Below are 22,823 nucleotides of genomic sequence, written 5' to 3' on the forward strand. Positions count from 1 at the left end.
TTTTTTTTGGTCTGGAAGCAAGTATATCTTTTAGTTTAAATCAGCCTAAACAATACAGTACTAAAGACGTAAGGATTTGTGTTTTGGAAACCTGTTGATTTCTTGTCAAAAACATAATCGTTCCCTAAGAATTGAAGACAATTATAAGATAAATCACTAATGAAGTTTCATCTAAAATGTATTTGTGAAATATTTCTTTTATTTGTTTAAAGAATCATACAAAAATAAATTATACTGAATAGAGTGAAAAAGCCTACATTGATATCATGATTTTTTTAAAATCCTAAGTCCATGAAATTTTCTACGATCCTAGGACTGTAGGAAACCATCTATTGAAAAGTGTTGCAATTGATTCTGTTTTCATATCAAATAACATTTAGAGTGGTCCAGATGTGTCAAAAAATCACTCTAGCTGTCTCCTGACTTAACTTTGCTTTTGCCTACTTTGGAGTCCTTTTGAAATTTCAACCCAAATCATACATAACATAGCATTAAGAAAAGATGTCAGAATTTGGAAACATTGCATTTAAAATATTGCTGCCACTTTAGCCTATACTTTTCATTAGTGACCATCATTTTAGGAAAAATTCTTTTTGGTATCTATATTATTTCTACCTAGAACTTCAAGATTTTATTTTTTTTTAAAAATTGTAGAGTATATTTTATTGAGTCACACCTTTTCCAATCCTTTCATTATTTTAGTCTGCCCTCTGAGCGTTGAAGACAAGATTGTGTAGGAGCATATATAGAATTCAAAATAAAATGACTTTTCTTAGCAGTACAGATTACCCTTATATCCATGTATAGTGTTTTCTTTGGGATTTGTATATTCCTCTAATGTCATAAACGTAGCATCACTTTACCAAATATTAAGTTCCACAAAAGGTATTTTTATATGTGGCCTTTTTAACATTTTTGTTTTTTAGGTCCATACATTGCTAAATGAGTGGACATCTTTTTCAATATTTTTTTCCTTTTTTAAAAATGGCTATGTTTGTTTCTGTTCACTTTTCCTTTCAAGTTGTGCTGCATTTTAAAAAAAATATCCTATTTCTGAGATTTTTGTTCTCTCACTAATCTTCATAAAAATATATCTAGATTTGTGAGCCTAATTTATTACTTTTTTAGTTTATCTCTTTGTGACAAACCTCTGGTCTTTGAATCACACCAGCCTTTCTATTTTTCCATTAAATTCTTTTATTTTGTAATTATAAATTAATCTCTCATAGTCAAAAAAGTATTCACCTCAACTCTGTGAGCAGGAAATGTATGATGACTCAGGATCAGAAGAAACCTGACCCTAGTTTATATTCTCCATATATCCACTGTTAGAATTCAATGTTCACTGAATTTTACAATATTGCACTGTTTTGAAAAATGGTAATCTATTCACAATTCATATCATTATTCCAGTTAACTGATACGGCAGCTGACTGGAATCTTCCTATACTCTAGATAAGTGAGATATTATAAGATGATATTGTTTCTTCTCCTTTAGTTGTTGAGTAATGATCTTCCATAACTAATATGATTTAAAGTGAAAGCTATAAAAATCATGAGGTGCAGATATAAAACAGAGTAGTTAATTTTAAATCTATACATCTGGCAATTTCTGTGGACAATTTGCATTTTACTTATTTAGACAACAGTGCTTCTCTTACAACATGTCATTTAAAAATTTGTGCCTTTGGGTGAAACTAGTTAGTAGCCAATAGTCTCCTGGAATATTTAGACTCATTATGCAACTATGCATATTATAAGTGCAAAGTAATTATGTGATGGGAAATGAATTAATGGGTGAATAAGTTTTATTAAAGTAACCAAATTTTCTTTAATGCTGTCATCGTATTTTAATTTACACACACGTCTACACACAGTTTTGGTATCTCTTGGAGAAGGAAATGGCAAACCATTCCAGTAATCTTGCCTGGAAAATCCCATGGACAGAGGAGCCTGGCAGGCTACAGTCCGTGAAGTCACAAAAGAGTTGGACACAACTGAACAACTAAACAACTACACACAGTTTTGATATTTCTAGGCAAACTATCTGGTAGCTCAGTGGTAAAGAATCTGCCTGCCAATGCACAAGATAGGGGTTTGATCCCTGGGTGGGGAAGATCCTCTGGAGAAGGAAATGGTAACCCACTCCAGTATTCTTGCCCGGGAAACCCCATGGACAGAGAAGCTTGGTGGGTCACAGTTCATGGGGTCACAAAAGAGTTGGATACGATTTAGCGACTGAACAACAACAGGCAAACTCTCTTTTTTCAATTAATAAAACATGTTTTAAATTGTTTATATTTCTCTCTAAATAGTGTCTATAAACTTTTATGAGGGAAAACAGAGTTTGAACTCATTCAAAATACTGAAATACACCTAACCAAGGTGTTTTGTGAAATATGATTTTTTTTAATACTTTGAGATTTTAAATTTCTTTTGATATATTCAAAGAATTGTATTCATATCCTAAGGAAGAAATATATTTATTCTTAATTTCTTAACTCTCTTAGAAATTTAATTGCTCCCCTTTCTTATGAGATCTGTAAAACAATACATGTTTTACTTACTAGCAGCTTTCACACATAAGCTCTCATCTTTCACATTTTTTAAAGCTAGTATATTTTCCTTTCTTTGCTCTGTTATAGTCACTTCTTCTTCTTACTTAGTTCCCAGGTAGGAGGTGTTTGTGTGTGTGTTATTAATTGCATTTTTCAATTCATTGATATATGGTTAAATAAAATATTGAAGGTCATACAGAAAAGACAATTAATAAAACTAACTTATATATTTATTCAATGTTTTACACTGCTTAGTAAGTGATTCTTTATCTACATAAAATCATTCTTTTTGTGCACACTTTGCATTTTATTGAATTAACATTTAGCATATTAATATTATTTATATACCTCATTTTATATTACAGATCATTTTCATCCTCTTTCTTATTTTGTACATTGGAAGTAAATCCATATAAGCATTTGTCCATCACGTGAGCCTAACAAAGGAAGATTATCAATTAAAATATAAATAGAATTATCAATCAAAAGGAATATCTACTTGGGAAATTTTCCTGCCTCATCATTCTGAAGATCATGGGTCAAAATTTAAATGCATTAATTTATAAAGATATTGTATATAAGTCTGGAATTTACAAGTTCAATTGCTTATAAATATCATTAAACATTGTTCAATACTCAATGTGCCAGACTTTTTTTGAGTGAGTCTGCGTCTTCTGAAATCCTTTTAATAGAAATTAGACAGCATCATTTAGACAATGTAGTTTAGAAACTGTTTTGAACCATAAGGTTCATTTTTCAAGATTAGATAATACTACTGAGTCAAGACTAAACTCAGCATAATGTGGATCCACTTAATGCTTCCCAAATAGCATTAATAATAATAATCTTGGAAGTTTTATGTTAAAGTCCAATAAGACTCCCTAATTACTGCATTAATGATTTCTAATAACCTACATCAGTTTAGGTGGGGACAGTATAGAAGATTTGAAAGAGTAAACCCAAAAATGTAATCACATACAAAATGACATGAATAAAAACAAGTCGTAAGGTATAAAATTTACAGGGAAAAAAATCAGGTCTTTATTTCTTATTCTTTGGTACAATACACAACTTTATGTTTATACATTTTATCTAGGCACTTAACTTCTAGGCACTTCTTTCTCCTAGAGATAGAATATTTTTAAATGTAGGGATTAAAAGATTATATGTGAACTTTATTTCAATAAAAGTTTTGTAATCTGTACTTTAAAGTGCTATCTAAATCATCAAGCATGGCTTTTAACTCATTGAGTTCAACAAGTGATTATAAATATATTTTCTGTGTTCTATTTTCATCATTCTGTTGTATGGATACAGTTATGCATATATGTATCCCATAGAGAAGCATTATATTTTTAATTTAGGTTTAATTTTTAATTGTATCTATCAATTTCCAGAGAAAGAATAAACAAGGATTGTGCTTAACATAGGAGTAAATTTATTTAACTAACTGCTACTTCATTATCAGAAGCTATTAGCATGATAATGTAGTGCTTTTTGAGGAACAGATGAGTGATGCAATCAAGTTTGGTTGTTCCTTTATTTTTTTAAACTACTAGATGTACTTTTGAGGACCAGTTCATATTGCATAATGTAGCAAAATTAACCATGACTCTCTAGAGAAATTAGATGTCTATATTATAAGGAAGACATTATTTTTACTGCTTGTAAAAATGTTGTAATCAGTAGGGCATTTTTTTCTTTTTTACTGTTGATATCAACTAGAATCCCACACAAGATTCTAATATCACTTGTGTTGGATATTTAACTGTATAATTTACACAAAGTAGAAAATTGACATTTGTTTGTCATCAAATATTCCAAGATTCATATATATGCCAGTAACTATGTTTCAGCTGAAACTTGCATAATTACTGTATTATTCCATAAAAAGCATATTTGTAAATGTTTTTGTCAGAAATTTCCAAAATAAGTGTTTGAAAGGTAAGAAAAATTTAAGCCTAGAAGTAATACATAAATAAACTCAATATCAAATTTATATTTCCTGGATTATATTGTTAATCATCCTCGGTAAAGAAATAGGGTAGGACACTTCTCTTATACCTAACTAAACACTGTTGGGCTTTGTCTCAAAGGGCAGCATATGATAGGAACTTTTTGAGTCATAAATGGAAACAATAGATAAAGTATACGTAGCAAGATGTCTTGATGATGTACACTTGATGGTGTATTTAAGATAAAATACTTCCTGTGTAGGTTTAATTGACATGGTTGTAGGTTCTCAGATAAGAAAGTTAATGTTATAGTTTGACAGTTGCTATCAGTTTATTTTTAGAAATATGTAGAAAACCTAGAGATTGACCTATAGAATTATTGTACTTTTCATCTTTAATAAATCTGATGCCAGAACTAATCCCCTTGCTAATGAGTAGCAATGTGGCTTCAAGTTTTATTTACCATAGAATTGTTGATCAGACGATTGCATTGGAGGTCATGAATCTAGATCTGTCCTCGGGGAATATATCTTGATTCTTGACTTATCTCAGTCTTTTTGATAAGAACAATGGTAACAGAGAACAATATTATGTAGAACCCATACATTCTACTAAGTTATGTTTTTAAACATTTGAAATGATGGATAATTTCAAGCTTGTTCAAAAAAGGAAATAGTTTACTAAACTCTCCACATTCTCCAGCTTAAACAATTATCAATTCTTGGACAAATTTGTTTCATCCAAAAGCTAAATACTTCCTCTTCATTCAGATTTTGTAAAGCAAACCCAGAAACCTTACTGTTTAATCCATAACTCTTTCAGCAGGTTTACTAAAGTTTAGCAGAACCAAAAGAGTACTCTCTCTCCTTGAAAATTTTCTTGCTATTGTTCATTGTCTGGTCATTGTTCAAACTTCCATAATTTTCTCATAACTCTTACTTGCATTTATAATTAATTTTATTCATGATTAAAGTCAAGTTTGTTGATGGAAACCCATCTTTATTTTAAAACTTTGATTAATATATGATATGTATATTGGACAGGCACGGCATGCACATCATACCCATATAGAAAAGTACAAAAATCACAAATGGATAACTCCAGAAGTTTCCAGAAAGGGAACATTCCTGTGTCACCTGGAAGCACATTAACTGAGTACTGAGCCTAGTAGCCAGAACATCACTGGCATCTCAAAAAGTCCACCATTCTGTCCCCTTTCAGTTACTACCACTCACAGGGTTACCTAGACAAAGATTAGTTTTTGTCCTGGACTCTAGCCAAAGATTAATTTTTCCAGTTATAAAATTTTATAGAGTTTGAAAAAATAGTGCAGTATACTTGAGTTAACTAGAATATAATAGCTAGTTATTCTCTCGGATAACATAAGGAAAGCAAATATAGCTAAAATATATCAGTGTATAAGCTAAAAAGACAATTTACTTAGGATATATTCTCCTTGGATATGATTTCTCTTACTATCTTCGGAGTTCTTACCACATCTAATATTTTTTAAGTGCTTGATATATCTCATTATATCTTCTTATTGAAACATAATCTTCTGTTAACTTCGTGGTGTTTTACAGAAACAAATATTTAAATACGTTGACTTGAATACCAGATTATAACAACAGAGTAGAGAAATTAAAATGTCTTTGTTTCACATTTCTTTGAGTCTCGATTAGAAGATCGTTGCAAACTGGAGACCAAGACGCTTAAAGGAGATTCTGAATAAAGTAAAGAGATTAACATTTTGGAAAATAGCATATCTGAAGAGAGTCTAAAAGGTCTGAGGGACTGCAAATTGAGAAGAAAAGGGGATCAGTAACAAAGCAAATGTTAAGTGTTTAAACAAATATGACACAGATAAGATAGCGATCAGTTAATCTGTTTTTATTGAGAGCAGGAAAGAAAAACAAAATGGATCTATACTGAATCCTGAGCGATTTAAATGACACGTTATGGTAAATATCCTGACGCTGACATTGGTATTCGTTCCTGAGAGATACGGAAACATTACCTAGAAAGCTTTACAAACTACAAACGTATGCATATGCCAACTGTGATTTGGTGGAAGAGCACTTTCTAGTCCTGTGATATATTCCCGAAGAAGGCTTTTCTAACACTGGGTCTGGTTGAAAGGAGTGAGGGGATGAGGTTCAACTTTACTAGGGGAGAAGAGAAAGGCAGTTGAGAAAGCCCGTGCTTTTATATATTTCCTGCCCTTCCTGTTTCTACGTAGATGACTTCTTCTCTTTTCTACTTTGGAATTTTGGAAAGGAAATATTTGGTTTCTTAAATCCTTTTTTTCCCCTCTCACACATGGAATTGAATTGAATGATTAAATGTTCAGGAGCAGAAATTAAGAAATCATAGTTTTAAAAGGAAACGGGAAAATAATACAAAATCTGAGTATGAAAATGTCTAGTATATTTTATGTATGTGCAATAAATACCATTGGGTTTGTCTATTAAATGCATGTATTATGACTTAAAGATTTAAGACTTCATATTATATAATAATAATTTTTAAAAAGAACCCATGACTATAGATTTCAAATATCTATATGAAGATATTTTAAATATTTTAAATGTCTTACTTCATCAAATATTGAATCTTTTCTTCATTGAGTTGGCTTGTTTCTCTTATAATAAGAATTTTCCACTTTAGGTATTATATTTTCCTCTGTTGAGCAATTTTAAGGAAAACCCTTGGTGTTAGTTACTATGAAATGGCTCACAAATAAAATGAAACATTAGTGATTCAAGATCAAGTTGCCTACTCTCCTTAAACCTAGTAGTGATATATGCTTTCTTAATTATTTTGGAAGATATAGCAAACAGGCTATATATGATCATTATATCTTGGGTTGATTATTTTGGAGAGTAAATTAAAATGTAGCATTAGCATAGTAACGTGGAGGCATGAATTCATTACACACTTAAGAAAGGAAAAATAAAGGGGAATTGTGTTAGTTAAACATTAAATCTAGATTTAATAATAGTAGCAGCTACCTCTGAATGCCTATTTAATATAGGCATGAGAAGATGAAATAACATGAGTTATTCTCACAAGTCAGAGGTGATGAAACAAGCTCTATGAATTTCAGGTTATAGTACATAATTTTAGAATTATTTTAGAATATTTTATGATCATATAAATCCATTCAGTTTTATATAGGTAAAGGGGGTTTAGTATTAGACAATGTAGCAATGACTTTTTTTGGTAAAATGCAGTGAATTTTAACTCCTTTGAACTTGAATTCAAGCTGAAGATTTGAGAAATCTACATTTTAAAATTATATTATGAAATGATGGGAAGATAATTATTTCTCAATTATAACAAAATATTGACTCTATTTAAATGTTACTGGGAAAAGTATACATTTTTAAGTGCAGATTTACTTTAGAATTGGTTTTAGGAAAATACTTGACGTTGAATAATTTCATTTTCATCTCATACTTAAAACTGAGCCCGAAATCTAGAAATACCACCCTGGAGAACTTAAATTGAGTTTGGAGGAATTTTGTAGGAATGTTTGTAGGAATTCTTCATAGAAATTGTGATTTCTAAATGTTTATGAAAAGTGTGCTAAGGTATCTAGTATGAGGAAATATTGCCTTCACTTTAAACAGAAACATTTAATGTAGCTCACAAAGGGCATATTCTACTGCTTTAAAATTAATTTTAAATATATGTCTTTTAAAAAATCATTTAAAGTTTTTCACATTTCAACTACTTTCTAATTCTGAGGGGTAGACATCCATAGGTCCTATTGTTTGTAATACTCTTCTTTGATACCTCGGCCATTTAAAACTGTAAAAAGGTTTTTAACCAGCTGTTTTAAACAAGTTTTCCCAAACAGTGTGACCCACATTCAAGAAAACTTATTATTGAAGACCTATTATATTGTGGGGATGGTGGTCTTCAGTTTTGTTTGCCCTAGATTATATGAATGTTCTGAAGACTGGCCAAATATGAAAATGATTTTGGCTCATGAACTCATCAGAGTGATGTGAAAATAGGATCGATATCATAATTTAAGATACAGATGTAATAACTGAATCAACTGAAGTACTCCTGGAAGATATCCAGGGGAAAATACCATGAGAACTCTGGTTGAAAATGTGTAAGGGGCATCTGATCAGCTTTATTACTGGTGATCACAGCCTCGGGCATCCTCACTCTGTAAGGACACTATGCTTCATGCACAGGTCAAAAAACTGAGTTTGGGTCATTTCAGAGTGACATCTACTCTGGGCCGTGTTAGAAACATGCAAAAGCATTTTTAATTATTGATACCCCTCCATTCCATACCTCATAATACCTGATATCAACCTTTGAAATAATTTTGAAAAAATGAATGAACCAATCTCAGGCATATTATAATACCAGCGAAATACTTCTTCTTTCTTTATGAAGCTGTTCACCTAGTTGGACTGGTGTGTCCTTGTTGTTGTTGTTTAGTTGCTAAGTTGTAGCCGTCTCTTTTGTGACCCCATGGACTCTAGCCCACCAAACTCCTCTGTCCGTGGGATTTCCCAGGCAAGGATGCTGGCGTGTTACCATGTCTTTCTCCAGGGGATCTTTCCGACCCAGGGATAGAACCTGTGTCTTCTGCATTGGCAGGTGGATTCTTTACCCCTGAGCCTCCAGGGAAGCCTGTGGTGTCCTTAGTAAGTACTTTAAAAATACTATAGTCTTATTGTTTTCAGGACAGGTTTTTCGAAGCATCACTAATTTTATTCATTTTGACTTTATGATAGTTTGGAATGGTTAATTTCACAAGGCATCATTTTCTGATTTTGTTCTCAAAGCATGCATGTATTTCCTTTGGACCCTTAGCTTTCTACAAAATTATAAGAGTGGATCTTCATTCTGATCCTCATGTCAAAGAAGTGAGGTGTACTTAATAGCTCGGGTTAGAGGGCCAGTCTGCCAAGGTTCACATACTGACCCAGCCTGTTACTAGCTGTGTGACCTCTGTAATTTCTTTAACCTTCCTGGAACTCATTTTCCTCATCTGTGACACAGATCCTCAAAAGCTCATTGTGGAGATTAAATTATTTAACATATTTAAAAGCAGTGAGTGCCTGGCCCAAAGGAAGCACTCATTAAGTGTTCAAGGCAACCATATATTCAGTTAAAATTGGAACAATGACATCAGCCTGAGTATGGAGAAAATTTAAATTCTGGGTTTAAATAGAACTAATTATGCTTTCTTTTACTCCCAGAGAAAAATCAGACTCCAAATGTTCTTTTCATGATATATCACTATTTTACATCTGCAGTATATATTCTTTCACATAATACATATGCTTTAAAAGTACAGTATGACTATTTTTCCTTTTCATCTGTGAAACCAATGAAATGTGTAGAAGAGAACCAAAGGCATAATGCACAGCAAATACTAAAGTTTCTTTGTTTCATAATGATGTTAGTCACAAAGCATGGTTATAACTTTTAATATTTCATACTCTCATTATTTTACTTAACTTCTGTATTTCCAGTGAGTAAAGATATCGATTATGTACAATAAGCAGTAAAAATAATCTGACAAAGAATACTCTTTTTTGGAACAACAGATTGGTATTTCATACCAATGAATATATTTGATGAGTGTAGAAAAATAAAGAACTTATATTTTTTCAAGTCAAAAAAATTTAAAAGTGATACAAACAGATGGCCATATCCAATTTGACTTTATCTGAATTTTGACAATTGTACTAACCCTTTAGAGTAACTTCTGGCCTTGGGCAAGATATTGTTATTCCAGAGTTCTGATAGCCCTGGGTGAGAGACATAAGTGCCCTAAAATTATCACACAAAGTAAATGTAAAGAGTCTATTAGTGTGGAAAATTGGGTCTTTTCTATAAGATATACTAGGTATCTATGCCTGCCTTAAATCAGTCTTTACACACAGAAGCTCCTTTTTCTGTGTACCTCCTTTTTCTTCTTTAAAATCCTGTTATCTGGTAAACCTGATTCTCTCAGTCTACCTTATATTTATATTTTTATACTTTTGTCTTTCAAAGTCAGAAAGAACTAGAAAACGATGTCATAAGCCTTTTTGACTAATGGCTGAAAAGCTGCCCAAATTTTACTCTTTGTTTATGGCTTATTCACTGGACTCTCACCAGTATAATTCTCATGATTTTATGGTTTTCTATGTTTTCTGTCTTCTGCCTTCCACTTTAGTTTTGCATGAAAGTGAAAGTGTTAATTGCTTATTGGTATCTGGCTCTTTATGACCCCATGTTCTGTAGCCCACCAGGCTCCTCTCTCCAGGCAAGGATACTGGAGTGGGTAGCCATTCCCCTTTCTAGGGGATCTGCCTGACTCAGGATTTGAACCTGGTCTCCTGCATTGCAGGAAGATTCTTTATCATCTGAACCACCAGGGAGGCCCATAGATATCATTATTTTCCTAGAAAGCAAGAGGCCTAACAACTAAGCTGTTGTTAGGTGCCCAGTTGTGTTCATCATATGTGCTTATTTCTTTCTATGTTTGGCTCCTATGAAAATAAAATTTCTTATTTTTTATTAAATAGTGAAAGTTTCCTGCATTTATAGTGCTGTTTCCCAGCTATGAAAGAAATGACATCTTAAAATAGATTTAGCTTTTTTTCACCTAATAGATTCGTGAATGATATTAAACTATCAACTGTATTAAGCATTGTCTCTCAAAATGCAATGGTTTTCAATGATTCTATGTTCTAAATTTACTTTGCTAGAATAAAATGGCTTTGGTTATTGTTGGGAAAGATCCCTAAGAGCAGGGGTCCCCACCCTCCAGGATCTAATGGCTGGTGATTTGAGGTGGAGATGTAATAATAATAGAAATAAAGTGCACAATAAATGTAAAACATCCTCCTCCACCCTAGTCCACGGAAAATTTGTCTTCCACAAAACCAATTCTTGATGCCAAAAATGTTGGGGACTGCTGTCTTAGAGTGTAATCAAAGAAGAATTTATAGAATTCTCTTTTGGGACCAATATTGGAGCACTATGTGATTTTTAACTGATAGACAAAAAGTACAGACTTTCATGAAGAAAAGTATGGGATTAGAGAGCAAAAAAATATTAAGTGAATATTCTAGGTTTCTAAATCTTTAAACTAAATCCAGGATGGATATTGGAAGTTAAGTTTGAAAGTCATGCTTTGGATAGATTCAGACATAATTTGAATGACAATACCGATAGTAATTAGTAGCTAACAATTGTTAAGAACTTAATATGTTCCTGGCATTATTCTAAGAACTTTTCAGACATTAATGCATTTGAATCCTACAACAGCCAACTAAAATAGGTATTCTTACTGTCCCCATTTTATAGATTATCACATTAAGAAAAAAGAGATGGTGGGGAGCCAGCCCATGGTTTGGCATCTGATTCTAGTGTAAACATCTCTAACCAATTCACTGTTAAATCCCTGGCTTAAGAAATTGGACACTAGAACGAAGTCAGCATGGATTTGTTGCATGAGGTTTAATTTTTGGTGTTGTACTAACAGAGAGTTATTGCAGTTTCAAACTTTGTGGTAATATGGGCCCAATGGAGAATGAAAATGAAAGGATTAGAGTAATTTTGGGGAAAAAAATTATAGCATTAGAATTTTAAATGCAACAATAAAAGGTAAAGGAAGTATTAATAGTTATCAGGGCTGGTTCTCAGGGCTTCCCTACTGGCTCAGACAGTAAAGAAGGTAAAGAATCTGCCTGCAGTGTGGGAGACCTGGGTTTCTGTCCCTGACTTGGGAAGATCCCCTGGAGGAGGGCATGGCAAGCCACTCCAGTATTCTTGCCTAGAGAATCCCCAGGGACAAAGGAGCCTCCTGGAGTCCATAGGGTCACAGAGAGTCTGACATGACTGAGCAACTAAGGTACAGGGTAGCTCTCAAGTCTTGAGACTGGATGATTGGAAGAAGGCTGCATCTGCCATCTCACAGTTGTGAGATGGTGTTAAAAACAAATGTGCTTTCTTTTTAAAATTAAGATACTTAGACATAAAAAGTAGACACTGTGAAAGATGATAACTGAAAATACTAGGAGGTTGAGATGTAACAGTACTTATTTTTGCATAGGAAATATTTGATCAAATGTATGTGACCTTTAAGATGGCTCAGTGGTAAAGAATCTGCCTACCAATGCAGGAGATATAAGTTTGATCCCTGGGTCTGGAAGATCCCCTGGAGAAGGAAATGGCAACCCACTCCAGCATTCTTACCTGGGAAATCCCATGGACAGAGGAGTTTGGCGGACTACAGTCCATAGGGTCCCAAAGAGCTGGACACAACTTCGCCAGTAAACGGCAGCAGCAAAAATGAGAACTTTAATCACTTTAAATATGATATTTTAAACGCCGGGATTAAAATTGCCCCTGTGTCATCACCATTTCTGTGAGTTGCAGACCAGATGCTTCTAGGGAGTGATTTACTTTACTTGTGAACGTGTCTCTGTGAAAAAAGAAACCCTGAAGCAGTATTTTATTTTAAAAAATATTCACCAAAATCTTTATGTAAATCATATATAAATCTTATATACAGTTAATATTAGTCTGTGATCCTAGCTTGAGCCCAGTTTGTCTTTGTCAAAATTTGTGAGAAAAAAAATGTCTGATGCTTTTCTGGAGGTTCCTGGTTTTTACTGCTGCTGGTGGAACCCGAGACTTGAGGTTGTTGGGATAGAATGACTTCTTTTAGCAGCTCATAAAACTGTTTTTTTTTCTGTCACAATTATGCTTAGAATTGAGTTATCAGCCACGAAACATCCAGGTAGTCATTTTGGCTGCAAAACATTTTGTCACTTCTGGAAGATTTAGGGTGATGGAATGCAAACTATTTCCAGATGTGTGAAGTATAAACTCTGGATCCTTGCTTTTTCTCTGTGAGAAGACACAAATATGCTTTCCTTTGCATTCCCTGAACCCAGGCTTTTCTTCCTAATTCATCAAAATTAATGAAAACCCCTCTACTTTTCTGTTTGACTTTCATTGTCAAATAATTAGAGAATATATTTACATCCATAAACTTTTGACTGTAATATTCTCCACTTTAAGAATGCTGAGAGGCTTTCTGTGTGGCTTCAGCAATTCATATTTTTATTAGCTTTAAGGGCTTTTTTGTTTAAACCCTGCCTGCAGTTTTTCTTTCATGCCATTCAATGATTGCTGGCTCCTTTATATACCAGTTTTCCCAAGCCCTTATTCTTTGGCATTCCTTTCTCCTTCTGGAATGCTCTCTCATCTACAGATCCACTCCCTACCATGTCTGCTTGAATATCTACTCATCAATCAAGATTCAACTCCTTTTACTTAAATGGAAAGTCTTCTCAGACAACGATACATATATATGTTCTCCTTATAACTTCTTATAGGTTTTATATGTAATTGCTGTTTTTAAAATATCCTGTAAAACTAGTTAAGCTATTGGAAGGGTAGATCTCTTAGATAAGAATCCAAGTGTACCTATTTTAAGGTCTCAAAACCCAGAACTTTGTCTGGAGTGAAGTAAATACCCATGAAGGCTTATTAGACTACATCAATGAATCAATAGATGAAACATCCTGAAGCCAAAAAAGCAAGTGCATTTTTTCTCCTTGTTGTTTAGATATCTCCCCAGTTAACATAAATTAATATAATTACAGTAATCTCTGGATGGGAAAACAAACAACTCCCCCCAACATAACCATTTCCGTTCCTAACATACACTGTCCTAGATTTCATCATCTTTCAACCTTCCATGATTTTCATGCTCTTCTATTCTGGCCTTACATATTTATTCTTTTCTGATTGGATTAATAACCTCTTTATCCTCATACTTCAATATCACCAACTGCTAATGTCACTATATATCTTTTTAATTGTCTGTCACATATAATTCACAAACATATATATAAACATTAAGTAAAAATAAGGTAATCTTATACATGAACCTAAAACACAATCCACTACAGAGAAACCAGTATGAGCAAGAAATTGTTGATAATTCAGGGCAACTATGGCTAGAGGCAATTTTTTCTGGCTTTCCTGTAGGTTTTTGGGGTTTTTGTGTGAACTTTTAAATCTTTGGTATTTTTGCTTTTCATCATTATCACATAAGTTATTTTCAAATTTTTTCTTTATGACATTGTGGCAACTAAAGAATATCTCAGATGCTTTTTTTTAAACAAAAATGCAAAGTTTTTATTTTGCTCTATGAGAACTTTATTATCAGACTTGTACGTACGTTCAGCCTCTAGGTAGATTTTATTAACGATATAGATATGTTACATATAAATATACATTATTAATACTATTTAACCAGAATCTCTTACTGGCCTTAACAAAGGTTAATTATTTAAAACTTGAACTTGTTCCTGGATTTATTGTGATACTTTCCATAGATAGTAAATGTATTACATAACTTTTCCTTTTATTTTTTACTTTTATTGGGCGGTTAAATATTTGCAGTAATTAGGATAAACCTTAATCAAACACAAAGTTTACAGTTATGGAATGTAATATAAGGATTTAAACCTTGTCATTTAATTAGAATATAACTAAAGTGATTTTTAATGTTTAACAAGCATGGTAATAATCTTATTTTAGCAATTTAGCATTTTTGTGATGTTTTAAACCTGGGTTTGATTCACTGCTTATCAGTTTTCAAATCTCTAATTATCCTATTCTAGATTAATTTGAAAGGCCAAGAGGGAGGTAGTTTAATGAGTTTCCAGAATAGAACTGAAATGAGAATGTATATTTAGGTTTAAATTTTAGAATAAATAATTAAAAATTATACTTCTTATAGAAAGAAGAAAGAACATTTAATCAAATATGCTATAGCTACCTCACAGAACAAGTATCTGACTCAAAATCAAAGTTAAAATTTAACTATAATACAAAAAAATTTAAATGACAAGATTGTATTCATGTATCAAGATTGATTCATGTATGTATACATCTATGATTCATGTATTCATAGATAACTTATTTTTATGTTTTATTTTTATCTCCTTTTGAATTCTGCCATTTTAACTTTAAAATTATTTTAGATGGAAATATGTACAAAATTTATTATATGACAGAGTGCTCTGGAATAATTAGAGACTATAGTGTAATATTTTTCTAGGAAACAGCATAACATTTTCCTAAGTGATAACTAGTATCATATGTGGGATCTTGTAACTGATGCTTTGAGACTAAGGTTGCCAGATTTAGCAAATAAAAATACATGATACCCAAATATTGCATGGGGTGTATAAACAATTATTCATTGTTTTTTCTGAAATTCAAATATAACTAGACTGTCTGTATTTATTTGGCAACCCCACTCAAGAAGTTATTGATGCTGAAGTCTATGTTCTTAGATTCCTAACCTGTTCAGTGTTTGTTTGTTTTTTTTCCCCTAGATACAGAAAACTATGGTTAGCTTTCACTTTTCAGGGTGTCAGCATTTCAATCCTCTTCTGACCATGTAATTCCTGTTATTAATTTGTTGTTTGTTTTGACATAGAAGCAACTGAATGATGTTAGGGGAATTCAAGTATATTAAATAAATAGCCATACTTTTACACACAGTTTCTTTAAGTCACGTGTGTTGTCTCTATTTTTTTGATAATAACCCTGTAAAAGTCATGCTATTAGTATAGTATTTACCAGCCCAGAAGATTTTCCACTTATTTTCATAGCTTAGCTATCTAAAGCATTAAATTATTTTGAAATCATATCCCGGTAGGCTATTAGCCATTAATAAATTGGATACATGGCTATATGTTTCTAAAATGAAGATCTTATGCATTTATTCTTAAAATTTCCCCATCTTTCACTGCTGGAATTTCTGCTTGGTTTTCACATAAAAGATGAAGTTGTGTGTGTCACTAATGGTTGGCTTAATATTGTGATACAGTGATGTTGGTTGTTGTAAATAAGCCTATACAGGTATAACATCCCTATTCTTAGAGGAATGACTAATGACATGCATGAATTTTCCAAACTTTTGCTTGGAAAATTAATGTTATTTCAGCTTCACAGGGAAGTAACTAATTTGATCTCCCTATAATGTTGTTTTGAAGGAAACTACTTGAAATGTCAGTAAATATTATCAACTCCATAATTTTCAAAGAAAAAAAAAATGAACCATTTATTCTTTAAAGAAGCATATGAATATCTTGCTAGAATTTATATACACATGATAATGGCATTTGTCTAAGTTAAATGAAAGATCCTTTGCCATTATTAAAGTGATAATTGAGTGGATTGTCTTCACAAAAAAATTCACAGTATTTCTTTATTGCCAGGTAAAGGATATAATTTTCAAATAGTCATGGAACAAATCATAGTTTCTATATCTTAGTACATTGTGGTAAAGTTTTCCAGAGATTTTTTCAATGACATTATGAACATGAAAACATTAGAGTTTCATTTCCTAAATATGTGCCTATATAGCTTCAAAGATTTAAAAAATAATTCAGTCTTCAGACTTGATTGTGAGATACCATTGAGGCAAGGGGGTTTTGTTTGTCAAAGAGATGGTGGCCAAAGATTTCTGGGTAGGGTTATGTCTTATTATTTTTTCCTCATCAGGGAATATTCATTAAGCTTATGAGGCATAATTTCTGACATTTTTAGATAAGTTTGTAACACATCCATCGAATCTATAAAATTTTATGTAAGTACATCATTATGGTAAAATTTTTAACCATATATTTTAATGTCAAAGTTTAATTCTTTAGTGTTTAAAAAAGATATTTAAAATATTGATAACTTTTGTGTCTAGATGATTACCATGTTTTTAAATGTCTTGCTTAAATCAATTCAAATAATGATAAAGTATATTGTCTAATTAAAGGAGTTAATTACTATCAATATTTTTTTCTTGTAGATTTAAAAGCACTCCTAGTTAGCATAATTAATTCGAGACAAAGATTTTTAAACAAAACAAAATTGAGTTACTATAATTACACCTACCCTGTTAAAAGTATTAATGATAGTTGACAAAGTTGCAGTAACCTATAGAATAGATATTTCTTGATGAAATACATTATTGTCTTAGTAGGCTTCCCAGGTGGTTCAGTGGTAAAAAATCCACCTACCAAACAGAAGACTCAGGTTTGATCCCTGGGCCGGGATGATCCCTTGGAGCAGGAAATGGCAACCCACTCCTATATTTTTGCCTGGGAAATACCGTGGACAGAGCCGTCTGGCAGGCTACAGTCCCTGGGGTCTCAAAGAGTAGGATACAACTTAGCAACAGTACCAGCATCACCTTTAATAAGAATATAGTTTTGAAGTATACATACACATACACATCACATATACACAAATACACACAAGTATGTCGAAATTTCTAGAAGCCTGTGGATCCTCTATCGAGAAGAAATTCATGGTGTTTCTGGAGAGTCTCTTCCTCAAAGCTATATGAAGGTAATGGTATTCTCTCATACTTTTGGACTGTGCTTGTAGACAAATAGAAGCCCGTATTTTCAAGGCTATTAAATTTTTTAATTAACAACAAAACAGGCTTTAAAAATAAGTTCTAAGCAATACTAAATTCTGAAATTTTCACAAGTAGTAAATTCAGGACTTTGCATAGTGCATGAACTCAGCTTCATCCCAAGGGTAACTTCCAGTTTATGAAATTAATTCCATCTTTGCACAAACCATTCTTAATAAGCAAATGATGTCCAATTTATTTTTATTTTCTAATCTTAAATCGACATACAGTCTACATCATAACTAAAAAATAAATGTATTGGTAACTAGATTCTTAGGTAAGATGGTGACTATTTAGGGGTGTCAGAGTTGCTAGACCTAAAGTGTCAATGTTTACCTCTTATTTTAGAAATGATTCATTTTACTCATTTATTGATGTACATTTGTAATCCACAAATCTACAGTTGCCGATTTCTTATCTCTTAAAATACCCTTGGGTTTATTTTTTAATTTAATAGATATTTAATAACTACAAAGTATATTGTAAGCGTTGCATGCCTATATAGATTAAACTAAAAATAAAAAACATGGTTGTATGACATATGAATGTTCTGAAGGCTTTTTGAGTCATTTATTTCAGTTTCGTTTCTAAAAGATTAATCAGGTTTATAGGTGGAAATCACCTTCTCCAAATGAACTCTTTCTAGATATATTCTATGATCTCTTAACTCTGTCAAAGTAGAATAAAGAGGTGTATTGTTTGATGAAAGGAAAAAAGAAATTTAACATGAGGGTGGTGTGAACAATATGAAATAAATATAAGAACTCAAGATTACATTGCTCTGAGCTACTGTAGTTAGAAAAACAATCTATATTATACTAACAGAAGGCTTTTGGTCTTTATAATTCATAATAAAGCATAGCATGTAATGGTTTTAATTATATACATATCTAATTTAAAATATTTTTGCAATTTTTGAGAGGGGGAAACATAATATGAACAATATGCAACTATATTGAAAAAGAAAAGCAAATGTAAGTGTTCAAGTGGGAAGATAAAAAACAAAGCAGCAACTTTTAATAGTTAATGCAACTATGCTCATTTCAGAACTTCAGGGTTAAAGAGAAAAAAAAATTCTTTAGAGACATTTTTGAAGATTCTCTTCAAAAATGGTTTGAGAATGAGACAGAGGAAAGTTAAAAGAACTGATTATTCAGCTGGAAAGATCTCTAATGGGGGCTTGCTTTTAAATGCTCTTTCAGTTTATGATAGACTTTCACACAGGGAACAGAGAGCAGGTGTTTCAGACTCCTACAAGGGGTAACGGGCTTAAACTCTTGTGTGCTAGGTTGACTTTATACATAAAGAAGTGTCCTGACCGTGAGACTCATGAAACATTTGAATGACCTCCCAAGTCGCTTACTGATCTCCGCTTCTAGAAGTTTTTCACTGTAGTGGAGAGTCTCAATCATGTGGGATATTTGAAGGCTGTTCTTTCTTCCAGTGGCAGAAATAGATTAGATCACTTCATAAGCTTTATTTATTGCTTTAGCTTCTGTGATCTACATTGTCATGAAGTATAAAGGGTATTACGCTTCTTGCTATGCAAGCAGAGGAATGTGACTATCCAAATGATTAAATTGTCATTTTAATGTATCATACAAAATTATTTTTCATCAGATTATTATTAAATGATAGTATGCTGAATAAATAGAATACCACTAGTGATTTTTTCAATTATTTTTGCAACATACATATTTACAGTCATTCTTCTTAAGTCATTAGAATTTTTAAGTGTCCAACAGTTTAATATCATGCATTATAAACTACTAAAGGCAACATGATTCTCCAATATGAGAAAAAATTTGCATCATGGAACTTTCATTAAAATTGTACATATATGCTAAAATATACATATATACATGGTAAATATACACATACATATATGCTAAATTATGAGAAGGTGGGTATTTGAATCTCTTCTACATTAATAGTAAGTTTTCATATGTAGTTAAGACTGTAAAACAGCTGTCTTAAATGTAACATTTTTATGACTCATTATGAAGAATAAATGCAGTGAATGAATCGAGGAGGAATGGCAATCATCTTTTTCCTATTACTTTTGATTTGACTGAAAGTAAAATGTTTCATTCCTATCAAGTGATTAAATCCCCACATATGCTAATGAACAGCTAAGGAAAAATGTATTTGTGAAATGAAAAGAAAAAGCAGAAATTCTTCAACTATGCTTTGATAATTCCAAAATATATATAGAATACATCAGAAAGCATAGAGATTCAATGTATTTGACCCATAGTCTCTAGCCTGAAATGCAACAAATGCATTGACATAATAGTTAATACTATGGAACAACTGTCCTTGGTACAGAGCCTAAAATGTAAAAAGATCGATTTTTCTTTTTTATTGTGTGCTACTTGTTCAACCTTAATCCATACAGCACCTAAAGAAAAATCATTATTCAGTATTCAAACTTCTTAAAAGTTTTGAAACAAAATGTATATAACTATAACTTTAGTAAATAAAACTTTTTATTTTCTCTAGCTTGTCTAGCAATCCTTAACATTTAGGAAATTAACTTTTGAAGTAAAAGAAATCTTCCCTCTCCATTCTAATTTCTTCTGACCTTTAACCTCAGTCCTTACACTTGTCTAATTCACATTTGCATTCCTGAATTAACACATAGGTGGGAAAAAGTAAATTTAATGAAAGGTGGTTTATATTATCCAGAGCACTACTGGAATAGGTGCACTTTAAATAAAAGCAGCACACATGTAACCCTAAGCAACAATAAAATAAACCTTTTAACACTTAAGCTTTTGTTTATATTTCAGATATTAATTATAACTGTGAACTATTTTCATAACACTATTTCTTTTGGTACTCTAATTAAATCAAGTAAACATATAATATCTATGCTAATAGCTTTGTTCATAAATGATCTTTTAACCTAATTAGAAATATTTTACTGATTTAAACCTGTGTTAGGTTCACCAATTTCTGTATTTATACTAAGATGAAGATTTTCAGTATAATTCATTTTTTTTTCACATAAAGTGTTGGTTTATAGGTTGAAATAGGTTATTCCTGAGTTTCTTTTGGTTTTGAACTTAGTAGAATGATGGTTCTTATACATCAGTAGTTTCTGATTTATACTGTTTAAGAAAAAACTTCAACCTGTAAGTAATATCTCCAACTTATTTGGAAAAAAAAATTATATTATTTGTAAGATGATGGTATATTCTGGGTTGCCGGAAAAGTGCAAGAGTATGTCTTGTGTACTTATTAATAGTGCTACCTTTTAGCCACACAGTTGTTCAGTTTAGGCAATAAGTTATTTGATCACAACAACTATATGTTCTAATTCATTTTATAAACCCAAGTTTCTATGATGGCTCAATATTTTAATTTCCTGGAGAATTTTAAATCTTGATTGATATATACAAAATAAAGCATTCATTCATATTTATTAATTTTATCATGAAGCAGAGAATTTGAACGCAAGGGCATATGGAAAAGTAGGATTTGATTTTTTGAAAAGAGCCAAGTTTCTATTTGCTTTAGTACTATGTGTAGCATTATGACCAGGTAAGTTATAATAGCTACCATGTGGTCCCCTGTTACAGCTAACACATTTTATAATTCATGATGTTATATATTATAAAATACATTTGATTATTTTCAATACCAGTTACTACACAGAATAAGTATATATTTGTTTTCACTTTCATTTTTGTCAGTAGTGGTACTTGATTTTTACAATTTTATTTGATGTGTCTTTTCTAAAAGGTCAACAAATGAAGAAATGCTTGATGATCTGGTCAGGAACTGGGTTTTTGAGGAGAAATAAATGAGATAGCAAAAATAAATTAAGTATAATTTATAACTTGAAAATCTACTTAAAATGAGTAGAAATACTGTACAAGAGGAATTGAACTCCTCAGCATGTTCTTACGCTCATAAGAACAGTAAAAATATAACTATTCACCAGATTGAAACAATTCAGTTATGCTATTTAGCATAGCTCTTAATTTCTCACGAGATACACATACATGTGTTTTTTAATCATGATTGAACTATCTTGATTTTTAGCACATTTTTATTATATATCTTACGTGCCAGATACTGAGCTAAAAGACATAGTTTCTCTTCTCATTGTGATCGAGGTCAAATATTACAAAGATAATGAATAACTGGGAAGAAATAGCCTTTATTTTTTATAAATAAAAACTTAAAATCATAAATCTACATGATTGAATCTGGATATTCTGCTTCAAAACTCAATAGTACATTCAATAATATCTTTTTCTCCCCTTCACTTTTTCCCACTTCAGGAGAAAACTGATTCCTTTGAGGGGATAAATTTACCTTAAAAAATTATAGCCCATAAAAAGATTTGATCTTTATATAATTCTAAAAAATTAAACAAACAAACCTTAAAAATGTGAATCATCCTTTAATTTTTAACTACATAAACACTTCCTGGTATAGTTTTCTCTTATTATTTGTAGATTTAGTATATGAAATATAGAGCTTATTAAGTTAAATATATATCTAGTTATTCATCGATATCCTGAAGACTTATTCTGGAAATGTAAGGACTACAAATTTTTCCTCTATTCTGACTGTACATAGATAGTGAAGTGGGAATTGTTTTGTACATAACCTTAAAAAGTTAATCACATAATTGGGGGTTGGTATTTAAAGCTCACATTTCCCTTGCAAAACCAATTTGTATAAATGTCAAAATTGTCATTTTCAGAAAGTCAAACAGCAGAATGACTATGACTATTAGAAGCCAAAGGGACACGGAAATATTTTGCCATCACAGGGGTCTTTTACAGGGATACAACTTGTTTCTTACTGTATTTGTTTCTTTTA

General features: G+C 31.7%; 1 protein-coding gene across 1 annotated transcript in view; it reads left to right on the forward strand.

Moving 5' to 3' along the window:
- PCDH10 (protocadherin 10) overlaps positions 1-22,823 on the forward strand; it is a 41,749-nt gene that overhangs the window by 18,301 nt on the left and 625 nt on the right. The window lies entirely within an intron of this gene.

This window comes from Dama dama, chromosome 5, assembly GCF_033118175.1.
Source record: "Dama dama isolate Ldn47 chromosome 5, ASM3311817v1, whole genome shotgun sequence".
Taxonomy (NCBI): Eukaryota; Metazoa; Chordata; class Mammalia; order Artiodactyla; family Cervidae; genus Dama; species Dama dama.